Source organism: Maylandia zebra, linkage group LG7 (assembly GCF_041146795.1).
Source record: "Maylandia zebra isolate NMK-2024a linkage group LG7, Mzebra_GT3a, whole genome shotgun sequence".
NCBI lineage: Eukaryota > Metazoa > Chordata > Actinopteri > Cichliformes > Cichlidae > Maylandia > Maylandia zebra.
Genome location: NC_135173.1, coordinates 18,536,003 through 18,554,013, shown reverse-complemented (window position 1 = coordinate 18,554,013; position 18,011 = coordinate 18,536,003). Strand labels below are relative to the sequence as shown.

Genomic DNA, 18,011 nt, shown 5'->3' with positions numbered 1-18,011 from the left:
TCAACAACTTTTGTTTTTAATCATGTCATGTAATCTCAGACAGAATGCTCATAACTGTTTTCCCCACATCTGCTTTATATTAGGGGTTTAAAAATATCAGATAGATAGATAGATAGATAGATAGATAGATAGATAGATAGATAGATAAAAATGTCATCACAGAATAAAGTCATTAAAGGAGAGGAATTATGATGACATAGTGTGACATTGGGTCTGACATCATCTCTGAGAGGCAGCTGTGTCTTTGTCTGCTTTAAGGGGCACTGCTATTTAGTCTCTTTAGCTCAATTCATCCAGAGCCCATGGAGATGTGTGTTTTTCTATTTTAGTTTAATGAAGTCATGGGGTTAGGATTAGAGGTTTTATACATAAACATACAAAATTACATTTACTTTTACTGGTGGCCCACTTAAATAAATGAATAAATGTTTTCCCATCAAAATTCAGACAAGAAAGAGAAAGCAAGAAAGACAAGAACATCATTTAATCTTTTCATCCCTGGTAAGATCATAAAATCTTGAGCAAAATCACACACCAGCTGTAGTCCATTTGTTTGTTATGCTGAATCGGTACAATTTCACCACAGACCAGCGATGATGCATTAGTCTAGCCAATGAATTATTTATGACGAAATCATTGATTTAGATTTCAACTAAGCCATAGACAGCCCATTTGTCTCGTCAACCCCGACACAGAAAGACGCACTTCATATATTGTATCTGTGTGGAAAATAGGACCTTGGCTACAGGTAAAGATGTTCCTGTCTCTGAGGTGCCTAACAGAATGATTCAGTTAAGTACAGCACACAGACAAGGGCTATCCAAGCCTATTATACAGCAGATAAAACAGTAAGCCCCAAGGCGCACACACAACTACACCTGCAGAAGAAGAAAAAAAAAGCTGCTATCTCTGTGTTTTGTGAAGCATGGACCCCCTGTTGTTAAGCAGGAAATGGTTCGGCACTTGATGGAAAAAATAACTTTATTTTTCAGATTGTAACAGCTTGATTTCTCCCACAGCCAGAATAGAGACTCCTTCCTTTCAGCAGTGTAGGAGTGTAAAGAGCAAGGACGTCTAAAAGCTTCTTTTCAGCAGCTGACACCATGTTTATCTTGTTCCTGCGTTTTAGCAATTAAGCTAACAATGTGCGTTAACTGTTTGTCTGATTATTCACTGATAAAGAAAATGATGCATTCAGATTCAACATCATCTAATTATGAACAACAGTACAGCCCGCAGGGGTGTTCTTTTTGCAAGTTTGAAATCATGTTTCCATTCAATTTAGTGTATGTGTGAGAGACAGACAGACAGAGAGAGAGCACTCTGAATAATGTTATTTTAGCCTCAGAATAATGTAATCCAGCTTCAGATGATACGGTTATGACTGGCTCTCTTGTCTGTCCTCTCGCTTCCGCGCTCTCTCGCCCAACAGAATCTGTCATGCTAATGTAAACTATTTATCTTAACCCCTGCAGTCAACACAATGTCCCCCAACACCACTACCTCCTCCAACCCCCCTTTGGCCACACAGGCTCAGCAACCTCAGCTGACCTGAATATCAATGACTACAGTCTTGAACCCACGAACACTGGAGCTGGCCCGCTGTATGAACTGCATTAACCTCAAATTAAGGAGCGTCTGTAAATTCATGCAAATGGAAGGGAAAAGTGACTCGAGTCATTAGAACAATAACAACTTTTATTTTTGATGAAGCAGCTGTCACTGACAGACCACTCGTACTTAGCAGCCAGCATCTAATGCTGCTCCTGAACGGTGGAACCATGAACCCACAACCTCACAGTGACCTGATTTTTCTGACCTTCTTCTATTTTTGAAAGGGGGAAAGAAGACACAGTGAAAACTATTACAAAAAAAGTATGGTGTCGTATTTGTTAGTCGCCTTCATATAACATAACAGAATATGAATGAATGAATAAGATTGACATCTCCTGCCTGGCACTTAGACGTCACCATTACCCAAAAAAACTTTGGAGATTATTTTTATGTTAATGTAATTAACTGTGATCCAGAAGAGCAATGACCTTTCAATGCAACAGCCACGGCAGAGTGTGATTCGTCCCTCGGTACAGTAGGGTAATGCACGGGGTGAAAGCTTTCAGATGTGTCTTTCCAAGTATGGAAAGTGTGCCACATCATGTATGATAAATTATGTCAAGAAAGGCAAAAGGTCAGAGGAGACGTGCTTTCCATCAAGAAAAGAGTGCTCCACTTAATTACTTCATGCCACATCTGTCCAATAAAGATGTTGGCTAAGCTGTTTCTATGGGAGAGCGCTGACATTCTTTACAAGCTACATGTCTCGGTCCCCATTTACTAATGGAAATATACTGTAGTAAATAACTGTAATTACCTGGCCACAGAGTGTTACTTACACTTGATAAGGAAGCGGTAGCCTAAAGTATATGAAGAAAAACAATCAATGCCTTCAAATTGCACAAAGAGAAGTCTCAGAGGATTTTTCTTTTCTTCATTGGCTATAGACAATAAATGGTTATAGAACAATAAGAAGATTAATTTAAGTTCTCATTCATCCTCTTATTAGAATGTGTGGGTCTAACAGTAGACCAGAGATTAACCAGACAAAGGGAATGTTTAAATATAATCATTAAATAAGCCACAAATACCCCGTTTAATTGCATTATAGTGAAGACAAGCAGGGGGTTACCTATTAGTGGAAACCCATCAGCACTCTGTAAGAGTTGTAAAAGACACACAGAAAAACAATTAGGGCATAGTGTGTGTGTGTGTGTGTGTGTGTGTGTGTGTGTGTGTGTGTGTGTGTGTGTGTGTGTGTGTGTGTGTGTGTGTGTGTGTGTGTGTGTGTGACTTTGCTCAGTGCTTACCTTGCTGCCGAGTGCTATCATGCCAGTGGCTATGTGACGAGATGAGCTACTTAGCGGCCCATGTCCCCATCCCCTCCAACATGCCTGCCAAGTGTCCTAAATACTCTGCTCTATTGTCTGCCTCAGAAACAAGCAATCCTGCTGGATGGAAGCACTCTCTCTCCAAGGTGCAAAGGAGGAGGGAGGGACGATAAGAAAAGAAAAGGCCAATTCCCCGAGCAGGACAGGGAGCCATGCAAATGGGACGCCAATGAGAAGAAGCCTCCCTGCAGTGAGAACGCTTCACAGAGGGGTCTTCTCTTCTCACTGTGGCCTGGCTGTGGTTTAATCTCTTAAGCCCTCTGGTCCCACTCACAGATACGTGTTGAAACACCCACACACAGACACAGAGAAATACAAATTGATACAACATTCACTCGTCGACTTTGCTCCATCATTAGCCTGGCAGGAAGCCACACATATCATCAGCGCTGTCATAATCACCCCCTCTTTACTGTCAGAGAGAAAGTAAAGGTAGAAAAGAAATCAATAAAACACAGGCTTCACTCAGAGACGCAGGACCAGCACAGTGGAGATAAGACATGAAGGTGTGTTGTTGCATGTTTGCTGTAAATTTGATGTAATTCTCCCAATCCAAAGCAGATTTCTAATATATATATTTATATATGTAGCAGAATGGCAACAACAATTTGGCTATTCTTTGAATTCTTTGAACTAATCTCCACACGTTAAAAAGAAAACACAAGAAAGCAATCACTTGGGAAAGGATTAAGTGTTCTTAGCTTTCTTTTACCTACACTAGCCACAAGATTAATTCTTACTTATAATTCCTCCAGTTGGTAAAGTTATTAAGCATCGCACAAATGTAAACTGGGAGTCATCTGACCTCCAAAATGTAAAACTACGAATAAATGATTGAACCTGTCACTGTGCTTTATCTTTCAAACTGATCTTTACAAACCAGATGCAATATAAGTAAAATAATTATCTGATGTTATCTGATGTGTGTTTACTTTGGAAACAGATATAAAAAGGACATCGTGATTATACACTAGGAATGTGGAACGTGTGTATCATTTTAAATCGTCTTATATTTGTGAAAAATAACTGCAATGGAGAAGTAAAGCTGGATGTATAACTGCTGGATAAACAGAACATATCTATATCTATCTATACATTTCTCTTACTGTAAATACTAACCGCTTTATTATGTCCTTAGTACATAAAAATGTCAGCACTTTTCTCCTGTAACTAAAATAATAACTTTAAAAGTTTAGGGACCACTTTACCGCGTCCTGGAGGGGAAAGAAAGAAAAGCTAAAATAAGTAATGTGCCTTTTGCAAACCTCTTCAGTGGAGCTACTCATGAGCAAACTGCAAAAGGATGATATATTATTCAGCTCTTCCCAGCTGTGAGTTTTTCACTCAGCCTGTGGGGGGTATAAGGTTTTTAAGTGTAATCTATTCTATTTAGGGGACAGGAGGCAGCAGTGTTATACAAACGCTCACACACTGCCTTTGGGTTGCAGTAACCAGGAAGATGCTGAGCAAGTGTTACAGAGCAGGGATTTGGTCGAGGGGATACCAGAAGGTTTAAGAAAGGTTTAGCCTCGTGAGGCTCACATAATAAATTCATCTGAGGAAGCTTTCAGTCTGCATCACCACAGCAACTAGATGCATTGTATGAAAATGCTAAAAGGAAAAAAATAAAGCTTTGCAGTGGGACAACAAAACTCTGAGTAATGGACTGATTAACCTTATTGAATTTCATTAAAATCACACAGAGGCCTCGAATCTTTCAATAAGTCACCTTAAATATGGGGTTCATTAAACTTTCATAGGTTATTATGGAAAATAAGAGAGCAAGCAACAGGAGAAATGTATTTTAGTGTTGGAAATGCACTTACAGTAGAATGTACCCAATGAAATCAGGTATCGATGGTACAAATGTCTGCACTAATCCTTCAAATCATCATAGCAAATGGAGCAGTTCAAGAGAGCTCCAGATGATGCTTGAGACCAAACCCAGTCTAATGACATCCATTAAGATGAAGCAGACGGTCCCTGAAAAAGTCAGGAGAATTGTGCAAAGAGGTGTAAAGTACACCTTCTTACTTTTAGCAAGCACTTTACATCTGGTCTTAAATCATGAGCTCCCTGACTAATCAAAACCAATGCAAATCTCTCAGAAGGAGAGCATGTGGAGCAGAGCACAGAATGCAGTGGCAAAGCATAAGCCTTGTGTCTGGCTGGATTCTGCTTTTTCTTTCAGCACGATTTACCCAAGACTTCTGACTCAGCAGAACCCTGCCGGTGACGGGAATAAAAGAGGATCATTCCCCACCTTCTGTACATGCTATTAGAGATGCAGTATATTCAGTTTATGCCATTTAACAACACTACTCTGACCAGAATGGACAAATTTGCGCATTTACAGGTATTTGTGTCTACATTTGTTTAGGTAGATATATTTCTCAGATATCGGATGGTTTGCTGTGCATTATTTTCAGAAAACCTGGCAGCTAATTGGACAACTAATAGTGCAATGTTACTCCCTCCTGAATAGATTAGGGAGGGGGTAATGTTGCATTGCTCATATCATCTTCCTTTTTGTGACCTATTATTTGTTTTTCACTATTGCAGAACATACTGTTGAGTGATTGCTGTGGCAGTTTAAAACACAAAGAGCCACACACACAATTTACACACAATGACTGAAGCCTGAAAAAACAAATAACAGATTTTCTTGTGTACGGAAAGCTTAAACAGTAAAATCCAATATCACACTTCATGCACATGAAGGTGGATTTCTTTTGAATAAATCAAACTGATTCTAATGTGTGATCATCAGCAGTGAAATTAAAAATCATCTGCCGCAATTAGTAGTTATCTGCACTTTATGGTCGCAGATCATGCACACTGGATATTTGTGCAAATCAATAAATCACTCAACTCTACTATCTTAAAATAATATGTTGATAACATCCACTAGATTAAAGTATTTTGCACTGGAGGACGACATCCAGCTGTCATAAAAGTCACTGCCCTGATTTATCCATCTCTATGAACATGTTTGATGGTTTGATGTGGTGATGCATGCCAGCAACACAATGAGCAGAATGGACGCATGGAAGAGAGAAAAAAGAAAGACACAGGTGACACTGTTCATTTGTCTTGTGAACAGTGTCATTTTTGTACTACTGCAGAAACCTCATACAGAGAAGTAGGGCTCAATGAACATTTTTTTATTGGGTTTATCCATGTGATTCCCACTTTGAGCTGCAAGCAATGTTTAACTGATTTTATTCCCACAAACATCCTTTCGTCCTTCTTTGGCTTTGATATTTGTGCATGTGCGTGCTGATGAACGGGCTTCGAAATAAGGCACAATATGTGTTTAATCAACACTGTATTATTCAGTAAGAAGTGAAGTATTCGTTTGTGTACTACTTGTCAAGAACAGGTCTGTGAAACTGAGTTTATTGGCCTAATACGTACATAAATAAACCTATAATAGTCCAATAGTCCATGCTACAGTATTGTTTGATCTGAGCTCGTTTGACAGATTGCGTGCAGATATACAGCAAAAATGTAATGTGAACATCAAACATCTACTCTCTGAAAGATAAGTGTACGATTACACTCATCAGCCAGACACTGTCCACCCTAGTTAAGTATACAGTTAAAAGGTGATATGCAAACTTTTGTTCTGTTGAATATGCACCCATATAGTAAAGGAGGATTGCGTAACTTTTCTCTTAACATGACTGTCACTTACCCGTGCATGCACCTTGCACAAATGCATAAATCAGGTTTGGAAATTGCTCAGGTCCTGCTGTCCTATATAAATGTCCTTTTAGTCAGTTGTTAGCTGGTTGCCTGGCAATGTGATGGCATCATAAAAAGCATTTAAGTAAAGGCATATTCAAGTCTTGCACATTAATATATATCAAAACTGAACTGGAAAAATAGAATTGAACTAAACTGTGATGAATTGATAAACTGAACTGAATTACACTGATACAGTGTTTTTATAAGGTTTTATGGGAGCATAAATGCTAAAATAAAAACTGGTCATTTTAGCCCTCTGGGAGACGGTTGCTAGGCAACATGTTGATGTCATAATATCAGATACTGAAAAGACCCTCGATGAGACTAAGATGTAACAGTTTGCCAAGTCTGGTTGCTCAACTCCTGACTGTGTAGGAGGAGTTCATGGGAGAGACAGACTGAGATTTGGTGTATTAAACTAAGATAATGGTAACAGAGTTCCACTGCTGCTGTTCGTGCTTTATGGATATAAGAACCGGCAACAATACAGTCTCTCAAATGCTTAAACTGAAGCCAACGTAAATTACTCCTGATTACTCAGATATGGTTCCTCCTTAAAAACCTTTTAGTACTTTTGCTTCTGTTCTCTTTGAGTCATTCAAAGAGAACAGAAGCACAATGAACTGCCCAGGTTTTGACTTAGGAGAAGGGACTACTTGGGCCCACTCTGCCCGAAAGAGCTTTTGTGTGCATGTTAATGTGAGTAGTGTCGAGAGTTTAGATAAGTAAGGTTCCTTGGAAAAGATGTTCAGCTCTTGTTGCGTTTGTTTGTCAGGCAAAGAGTTGGATTACTCCGATTGCTGGATAGAAAATGAAATTATTATTATTATTATTATTATTATTATTATTAGTAGTAGTAGTAGTAGTAGTAGTAGTAGTAGTAGTAGTAGTAGTAGTAGTAGTATATATATATTTTAAAATCTGGATCTGTGTGAGACAGACACTATCTATCTATCTACATATACATTATCATAGATATATACCTTTTTTTTTTCCTGTAGACTGTGACTTTATGAGCTGAGTTATGGCATCTCAGAACTAGTTTTGAAGTCTGTCTGGAAATGAAAGGTGTCTTTCTAAACAGCCACGATGAAGGAGTAGTTTGAAGTACGGCACCCTGATGCATTTTCACCTCTGCACAGCTGACGAAATGTTACAGCAAACGGTTGACACACTCAAGGTGTGTGGCGAGGGGGTTCCTAACACTAAAGGTTAACATATCTAACAGAACTATAATCCTACACCCAAAAATACTACAAATTTGCTTCATCAGGATTATGTATTTATGTAGTTTAAATCATTTTCAGCAGCAGCCTGATAACCAATCAGGAAGCAACCTCAGAAGTCAGATTTTGACAGAAATATTGTTAAATCCAGACCAGTGAATGAAATCATGTTATTCCTGCCCTCATTTAACTACAGCATAGCAAAAAACAACAGAAAAACAGAAATGGGTTTCTTATGTTTTTAATGATTGGATGAATGTTGAATGTTTGGCTGCTTGAAAAGATTTCTACTGTAGTACCTTAACCCACTGATTAGAAAACCATATGCACATGCAGGTGTGCCACACAAAGATGCAGAAATTGAGCTAGATGGTGGACTCTTACCACGGGACCATGCAAGCTATGAAGCAGTTAGAACTTTGTTTAAATACAATAATGTGTTTAGAACAATGCATATCAAGGGCAAAATACATATACAATACATATTTTGAGGTGGCTGTTGATTTAATAGGCATACCAAGACCCAGCATATCAAAGATATAGCCTTAATATGAATATATCAAGCACGTTTCATATAATGCAATATGATGTAACAGTCATACACACACAGTAAAAAAGAAATAAAGCAATGAATATTTATTGTAATATTAGCCCAAAGATGCATAACTTACAAACTCCTGTACAGTCCCACACATACACATGCACACACACACATACAACGCTTCAATAGGTTTATCCTTTCAGTGTGCAGCACTGCAGTGTTAGGTAGGATGCTTCATTCTGAGAGGCAGATAATGAGCTATTCCCTCTGCAGAGGACAGAATCCCAGAGCCAGCAGAGCTCAGCAGTGCTACATGCTCCCTCTCTCACACACACACACAAACATAAGTTGCAATAAGCAAAAAAAAAAAAAAAAAAAAGCCAGCAAAACTTCCTAACTCTAAGCACTCCTCTGGCTCCACCACACAGTATACACACAAACCAAACACTGAGCCTACTCTGCCACCCACCTCTGTTCTAGAGCGCACAGCTCTGAGGCACACAGAGACCCCAACACGCTTGCAGGTACAGTCCCGTTAGCTTGAGTTGGCAGCAGTGAAGCCGGCTGTATATATTCCTGCCTGAGGATAAACTGCTAGTGCTGGCTAGCAACCGCTGTCATGGCATCCTGGACCCCTTCTATCACAGGCACTCAGCAGCGCAGAAGCCCCCTCCATCGCATACACAAATGTACACTGAGCTTTCAAATCAAAGGGCTCCCCAGCTGTGACCTCACATCACAGTGGAAAAGGAGGAGGATGCGGGAGAGGAGGGGCTGTTTGTGGAGTGTTTTTGCAGTGATATTTCGGGCTGATATTGGTGTGTGTGGCCAGAAGGTACGGCAGCCACAGCAAGAAGGACAAAATTACCACAACAAGGAAGAAAGAGGAGGAAGACTAGAGCATGTACCACGGGGGAGGATGCAGCTGTGAGGGGGGAAGAAAGAACAGTTGTTACAAACAAAATGTTTGCTGCAAAGGTGGTGGCATGCTGTGGGAGGGAGGGAAGAAGACAATTTAATTTTGATACCTGTGAGGGCTGCGTCCATTCCCACAGCTGGACATAAACTTTACAGTCACACTGGAAGAACAGCATGAACCAGCCTCACAGAGGGAGCAAGTGCAGCAAAGAAATAAAAAAATAAACAGAAGCCATGGCACATTCAGTGGCTCCACCTTATGCCTCATCCACTCACCCACTCTGAATGAGCTCTTCCTCATGTTGTTTACTTTCTCTTTTTCCCGCTTCCTCATCCTGTTTTCCATATTCTTCTCCCTCTCCTTTAGCCCAATCCACATCTATCATCTCCTGTTTTCTCCATCCCTTCACTTCTTCTCTCATCCATAATGGATGGTTTGAAGATATCCTCTTCCTGTAGTGGACCCTGGTCCCTGGTGCCAGTCAGCCTGTATTGATTATTGCACCAGAGGAGTCATCAAGGCATAGATAATAGGACTTAGAGTTGCACTAAATCTTCTGCATCGTTCCCCTTCCCCCTTCGAGGAGCTGGTCCATGTTTTTCTGTCTTCTACTGTCAAAATGTACATGAATCTAATTAGTAAGTGCGTTCACTGGCTTTGAATGAAGCCAGAGAACGCACAGTGCATTGGTCTGGATTATACAATCAGAAACAATGCAAGACACACAACTGTTTATGCTCAGTTTTCACCAAAGTAGCGCACAAATTGTGTCTTCCTCTTGGTTATATTTGTGTGCCACAGTCTGACGCATGCCACATTAAGGTTCATTAAACAGGATATCTCCTCTGTGCTCTGGCCAGCCTGTCTCTCCTTTGACCCAGGCCTTCATATATAGGTCAACAGTGGCATTCAAGTGACTGATGTATGTCACAAGCACAATACTGCTCTTTTTAGGACTGGACATGCAGTCAGTCACGCCCTGCAGCATTATAATGTAACAATACGTAGGGCAAATCAGAAATCTAAAGGGATATCTGTCGTTCTCTTCCTGCACCACCTCCTTACAGGAAGGCTTGGCGAGTTGTTCTTGGTACTCCAAGAAGTGTTGAATCTTGAGTAAACATAGTAGGGCTTCATTAAATGGAGCAATTTTCATGCTCACTGAGCAAAATGCATACAATGCAACGTGTGTGGCTAAATGCAAGAAGACAGAAAGAAATATGCCTGGAAAATAACTTTTCGAGCACACGTGATAAACTTTGGGTGTCATGTGAAGGAAAAGTTAGACGGACATAAATGAAAAGAAATGACATGGTAGCTTATTTTCATACAGCATCTTTGTAATAGAGTGAGTGTCGTTTATTTGTATAACAGCAGCAATAACATCAGCAGTACACTGTGTATATTTGGAATTCATAAGAGAAGCCCTTTTAAGATAAAGTAGTCATATAGGATTACGTTTTATTATACATAAATACAGTTGTATAACAAGGCCAGAAACTTGGTTTGAACTATAATGTGAAGAGGTGATCAAGTGATACGATTTGATAACTTTTTAAATTAACCTTAGATAAATACATACCTATAACACTTCTTATTCAAATTCCAATTCTTTCTTCATTATATATATTCCAAATAACAAAAATCTGGGACACAATAAATGGAGAAAATGGGCTAAAATGTGATTTTTAACCAGCTGACGTTGTGGTTAAGTGGCCAGTTGGCTACACATTTGGTTCAAGTCAGCCGTGAGGTTACTGTACCTGCTGTTCCTTCATACAATAACTCCAAAATGCTACAAAAATGAGTCATTTATTTAATTGAAATTAATATGATACAGGACTTAGCAATATAACATCTGAAACCAGTAATGTTGACATTCGATAACTTTTTACCATATTAGCTGTTTATTATTTACCACTTAACTGAATATTCAATTTAGCTGCAATGTGAAAACAACATGCACATTCACTCCAGTGTAATTAGCTTTTTAGTGTGACACAAATTACTTCATGTATCAGGATTCAAAATGAGCCTTTATAAAACAAAACATTGAATGCAATACTTTCAATTTCAATTATTAATATTAATATAGCACAAAATCACAACAACAGTTGCCTCAACTTACTTTATATTATAAGAGGAAACATATGCATTAGAAAGAAAAACCTCAACAATCAGATGACCCTCTAAAGCAAGCATGTGGTGACACAGTGGAAAGGAAAAACTTTCTTTTAACAGGAAGAAACCTTTTTGTGATTGTAACAGTGCGATTTTGCTGTTATTGTTATGTAAATCTATATTTAGACCAGCAGTGTTCATGAGAGTGGGGGAGCCCATTTAGTAGCGTCTCTAATAACAATCCTGGCTTTTACTCTCATGCACAAACATCCTTACAACAACACAGAGACCCAGAGGAGCAAAGCAATTAGCAGCAAAACGAGTACTCCCATTGCCTTGTGGCAATTGAGCATTTTTTCTGGAGTGGAAAAATAGGTCTGACACGTCAGCAAACAAGGTCATAGCGCAGAACACAGGTCCCATGTTTATGCTGCCAAGTGTTCTGTCAGCTTGAAACTCCTCCTCTATCTTTCTCTCCCCGCCTCCCTCAGTGCAGAAACGGTCAAAGAGAAACAACTCTAATCTCTGCCACAACAGCAGAATAGGCAAGTGGACAGCCTCTAACGAGAATAATAACTGTACACCAAAGCATTAACCCGACTCACAGAAAACAGCATCACCAGATCACTCCTCCTTTTTCTATTCACAACCAGCCTCTCGATGTTAGGCTTTTCTGTGTTCATTATTCTCGTCTTCTGAGAAGACTGTGTGAATAAGCTGCAGGTGAGATCTGAGCAGAGGAGTTTTGAAGTGGGGCTATTAGCAGAGACTTTTCTAATGTGTGCGCGATGGCTGTTATCTTCAACTTGGGTTGCAGAAGTTTGATAGAGTCAGACCAAAGAGTCCTCTTCTCTATACACCGCTTAATTTCTGTATTTTTCTTCAGCTTTAAAGGAGAACCTCAGACAATCAAAACTGAGCGATTGAGTGCGTGGGTGGACGTGTGTGAATGTGTAGTATGCTTAAGTTCAAGTTTGCTAAAGACTCCAATGATCCCTCACCTCAATACTTAAGTGGACTTTTTCACAACTGGCAAAAGTTATTATGAAATGTCAGACAAAAATATACCTGTCAAGCACACAAGGCCAAAATGACTATTGAGACTCAATGCGAATCAGTGAATGCTGCAAGTAAGGCAGGTACTTCTTACTGTAAAAGATAAAGCGATGCCTTTGCGGACAGGTTTGTGAGACACCAGCCAATCACTGGCATTTATAAATCAATTCACACTCATTATAATACTCGGAGTAATCCCTGGGAAACAGAAACCAACAGGAGCTCAATCGATGTTTGTCAGAATAGCTCTGATGAATCAAAGACAGTGGATCAGCCACCCAGTATTGATTCGCTACCCATACCTTAGCATCACTCCTAAAACCCATTGACACCAGAATTAGCATGATTAGAACAATTTATTTCTTCCTGTGCTTCTATTAGTATTTCTGGTTTTACAGTTTCTCACTGAGATCTAAAGCTTATCCTCGTGAGTTGTAACAATTGTCTTATTCTGCATTTCTACAGTCAGTAAAGCTGGTGGGGGGGGGTTTAGAGTCTCAATACTTTTGGACAAAAATGACTTTTTTCAAGCTCATTCCTGCGTGTTCAAGACAAGCAAATTAAAAATTATTATTTGTGCCCAGGAATTAGCCACAGTGAATTCATGTCCCTTAGCAACACAGTGAAATGATCTAGCAGGCAGTGGAGTGAAGCACTTATTGTTGTGTCAGTTCTCACAGCATGCTGATTGATCTAAACCCACCAGCCTGACAAGATGGATTATTGGATGATCGTGATCAAACAAGTCTTGCCAGAATCTAGATGCCTCATATAGCAGGGACTTACTGACAACGGGAAAGTCATAGTCATCGTCTTTATCTATAATCAGAGTGGGTCTTGCTAGTTCTCTCAAAAAGACTATGTGAAATGGTCCCCCTCTTCAGTTTACTGAACAGCAGTGCACAGTTTACTGTGCATTAGTGTAATGTACAGTTTGTCTCTTACTCACTGACCAATTACGAGAAGCCCTCTGTCTGCATTATACCCCATGCGCCATTAAGAAAAATTCCCTTGTGGGTTTATATTGGTTTTATTATTACAATATTACAGTGTAGTAATATTGTGATAATAACATACAAGCTATATTTAATGTACTACTACAATTATGTTTTCAATACATCAAGACCCATGTATTTTGGATAGCAATCAGTTAATACAAATCCCACATATATACTCAAGTCCTTCCCAATCAGTGGTGGGTTGTTGAAGAATTCAGGATGAGCACATTTACACTTTTTAAATATTTTTTTATATTTTTTATAATCTCTGCAGAATATATCCCTGTAGGGGAACCTATAGCCACAGCTTCACCCATATTCTTATGCCAAACCCCACAGCCACATAAAGACTGCAGAAGAATAAATGAAAACAGGAAAGGCAGACAGGGGCAACAAATTCATGCCGAGTGTGGACGTGCTCAAGCGTTGGGAATGATAATTTAATTTGTTGAACCCATTGTGGCTCCCACTGCTACTGTAGCTTTGATGCAAAAGGAGCCCATTTGCCAAGGGCAGCGCAGAACAATTTGCAGCTTTAAGTCACCAGGACCTGCAGAGATTTGTTTACTTCTAATATTGCCTATTTCCATATTTCTCTCCAAGGCGGATGTGGATGGATGACAGATTATTCCAGAAATTGAAAAAGTAAGAAACAAATCCCTTGGCACTCTCTTTCTGAGCAGCACTGGTGCCTGTTTGTCTGGACCACAGTAAGAGGTTGGGGAGAGCACACGCTCAGGCCTAACAAGATCTCTGGTATAAAAGACACATGCTGAGTTGTTTACTTTGGTGACTTACCGCTTAACGATTCATTAAACCAACTCAGACTCAATGAATCCCAAATGAAACATCATAATGCCAAGTTGGGTAGAAATGTAAACACCCTGCAATCTTGCTGATAAATAAGTCATTAAAAAGTGAATGAGGACATGAGATACCCATAAAATATGCTTCCTTGTACGACACTGCATTTATATGATGAAAGGATTTTCTTAAGATTAGAGATTTCCCTTTCTGAAATTTTTCCAAAAGCATTTCAGCTCAAACAAGAGGCCCAGACACCTCCTCCAGAGTTCAAAGTAGACAAGACAAAGCTGGCTTTATTATTCCCTTGACTTCCATTTACTGTATTGGCCTGTGCCGATGCTTTTAAGCAGTGGCATGGATATTCATGCCTACTCATCAGGAAGTCTTCCCTCACGACTTGTGCCACTGCAGGCTCTATGGTCTCTCTCAATGGGTGCATTTGTGTGTGCAATAATACACCTCTGTGACTTGGCACTCGAGCACCCTGTTGCAAAAAACAGTCAGCATGAACCCTCATTCAGATTGCTAGAAATCTGAATTTGACAACTAAGACATGCAATGCTTGCAGACCATCCGCCATCATACAGCCCACATGTTCACGTCCGGAACTGTAAGCATACCCGTTCACTTGTGTTTACTGTTGAGCACATGGCCACAGTCAGATGGCCTGTTGGAAAGCAACGTGTGTGCCGACTGACAATGAGAACAGTCTGGGCAAAGACCTGAGTCATTTGGTGCCTCTTTGGCCAAGTAACACCATGTGATCATGGCTCACAACACAGAACAGGTGCCCACTTACAAAAAAACCCTCAAAGAGACGGTGAAAGAGAGAGAGAGATGCAGCAAAAAGAATAAGCGCTTAGATCAATGTCAGACCACAAAAGGTATATTTCTGCAGCGTGGACTAAAATCCTCAAACCCAAAATTGGTACACCATGACACTAGTTGGCTATGTCAGCACGAGTAGGTGCAGATGTGTGGGAGCTCTCTGGCGTTCAGATCACCAGATTATCACTTTACATAAGGAAATCATCTCTTCCCAAGTACAAAGCTGTTTGTGCACAGTCCAACTGCTATTAAAGATAAGGCTCAGACAACCCACGCAGCTACAGATACAGCATTTCCAATCAAGCTGGCTTTCCCTCAAGTAGCAGCAAAAAACCCCTCTAAACTAGGTTACAAGACTATATGACGCTTCAAACAAATGCTTTGTTTGACTCCCTTGCATTTCTGCACACCTACATCTTGCTGGGCTTTATCCATTCCTGTGTGGCAGCATATTTCTTAAGACTCACGTGGACTAACTTAGCATTTATTCAGCTTTTTTTAAACTACTGATATTTATATAATCCATAATTACTCATAACAGTTTACTGTTTACTAGCCATATTTCAAGAAATTCACATGAAATGACAAAAAAAAAGAGTACTGATCATATTAGTTTGACATGTAAACAATATTGATTGTTCACTTCAACACTAACCCCACCCCCCACCCCCGCCTCAGTCATATAGGACACCAGTGTTTTAGCTTGTCTTCTTATCCTCTATTGCAAGGGAGTTAAACAGAAGTCCAACTCCTCATCTTTCTATCCTTTGTGGACACAGTGGGGTTTTTTTTGTGGCTGTGTGTACAGGATTGTGTGCTTTCTTACTGTGACACTGCACCCTTCACTCTGTCTGTCCTCCACACACTGTGGCCCTGTATGTGCAGCATGAGTGGAGCTGTGTGTTGTAGATAAGAGTCAGAGTATGGCAACTGTGGTGTGGGGCACGTGTGAAAAGACCACCAAAAAAAACAAAAAAAACAGGGGGGGATTTAGCTGTCTTTCTCCCAGTCAGATTCACCTCTGGGTGCCCTTTCCTCCACACACTGCCATTACATCGTCCTCATGAATAATCCAGCCTGTGACACTATTCTGTGCTATTCTACTGACACATTTCACCATGAGGCTCAACACATGCAGTATGGAAGCTGTCCACTGCAGTGCCCTAGTGAACTACGACTTCCACGCTGTGTATGATGTACAACTTATTTTCGCTCATGATGTGAGAAATATTTTGCCGGAACCTTCCTCTGTCTAGACAGACGATAATCAGCTGTATCTTCACCCGTTTATTGTTCATTTGAATTCCATTACAGCAAGGCTGAAATGAGCAAAAGTAGAATAACATATCTTTAATTAAAAGCTGACTGCCCCTTCTCTGTCTCTCTTTTTTTCCTTTTCTCTCTCAACCACTCTCACTTGGATGTCTTAGCGAGCACTAGTCTGACTCATGACAATTAAAAGAGAGGCCGAGAACACCGAGAAGGCATGTGTTATTCTTCACGGGGCAATATTGGCCACTTATTCTTGGGGGCAATTTGTTGTTGCTAAGGAAAATGTGAGAATAGTGTCAGCAGCATGAATTAGCAGATTGCAACAGAAGCTCCTCCAGCTACAAACTCAGCCAAGGAAAAGGATGTGGAGGATAATTAGTGCACAAGTTGCACGCATAAGTCAGACACATTTCCCAGAACGCTGGTTTTCAGATCTGAATAATGATATGCCAACTTAAAAGAACAACTTTTGTTTAGGGACATTTTAGAGTAATTCGTCGGAAGCTATTAGTGCTGCTGTATTCTACCGTTAGTGCTATGAGAAAACATGACGCAGGTTGTTACATCACCTTGTGAGTTTGTGAGCCAAATGTGACAATGTCGAGCCAGTGAAATAGTGCGGCCCTGATGTGTCAGCTGGCACGGCAAGGACTTATACAAAGAGTACACTCCTTGGGCTAGGAAAGACTATATAAGCATTCTTTGACTGCTTTTATTCACACTCATTAGCTATGCAGCAAGGGGGCTGATTTGAGACCCTTTGAGAGGATCCAGAGAAACCAGGTCTGTTAGTGTGAAATGGAAAACCGACCTGTTTGTCAGTCTCACCTACACCGAATGCTAATGCTGCTCTCATCAATGGGCTCTTCATGCAGAGATCCAGCCGAGGACATAGGAACTAGCACCAGTAAAATACGACCACAGGGCAGCACAGCAAAGGAGCCAGAAGAGGACAGTGGCGTGCCACAGCCCGCAACAGCTACAGCTTTTATCTGCGGTTACACTGATCTGAGGAATGAAGGTAGAGATCCAACTGTTTTGTTCTGTTTCTCATAATGCCTTCAGCAGCCCTTCACTCACTGCCTCTTTCTCCTTCTGCCATTTACATTGCTTGAGAGAAGGAGTGAATAACAACAGGCTTTCAAAACAATTCTAAAGTGTTAAATCAATACAGACAAGCTCCGGTAAAAATAAGTAACAGTAATATACAGCCAGAAGGCCTGAAAGGGAACACAACACTGCATTATAACTTTTAACCGATCCTCTTAGTGAAGAGCTCTCTGTGAGAGGCAATTACGGCATCCAGTGAGTGATTTTAAACATACGTAGCATGGTGCATAATTTAAAAAATATAACCTAATGGACATACAACTCGAGTCAGAGGTTTACATACACTCATCATGGGCATGATTATTATGGCAGTTTGTGGGCCTTCTGGATTCTTCTGGATTTATTTGACTTGTTTGGCTTGACATATTGCACCACTAATATTGGGTTGAATGTCCATTAGCAACTTGCACCTCGACCAGATGCTTTTGGTATCCATCA

The 18,011-nt window shown here is 40.2% G+C and overlaps 1 protein-coding gene across 3 annotated transcripts in view; it reads right to left on the bottom strand.

Annotated features, from left to right (window-relative positions):
• The window catches only part of cntn1a (contactin 1a), a 61,096-nt gene that overhangs the window by 34,732 nt on the left and 8,353 nt on the right, over positions 1–18,011 (bottom strand). The window contains exon 1 of one of the 3 annotated variants that reach the window (XM_076885992.1): positions 8,932–9,057. The exons of 1 other annotated variant lie outside the window; for it this stretch is intronic. The gene's annotated coding sequence lies outside the window, so the exon portion shown is untranslated. Of the gene's footprint in view, positions 1–2,864; positions 3,080–8,931; positions 9,058–18,011 lie in introns of those variants that run through there. One more of the 3 variants, XM_004563765.6, reaches the window with a different exon arrangement.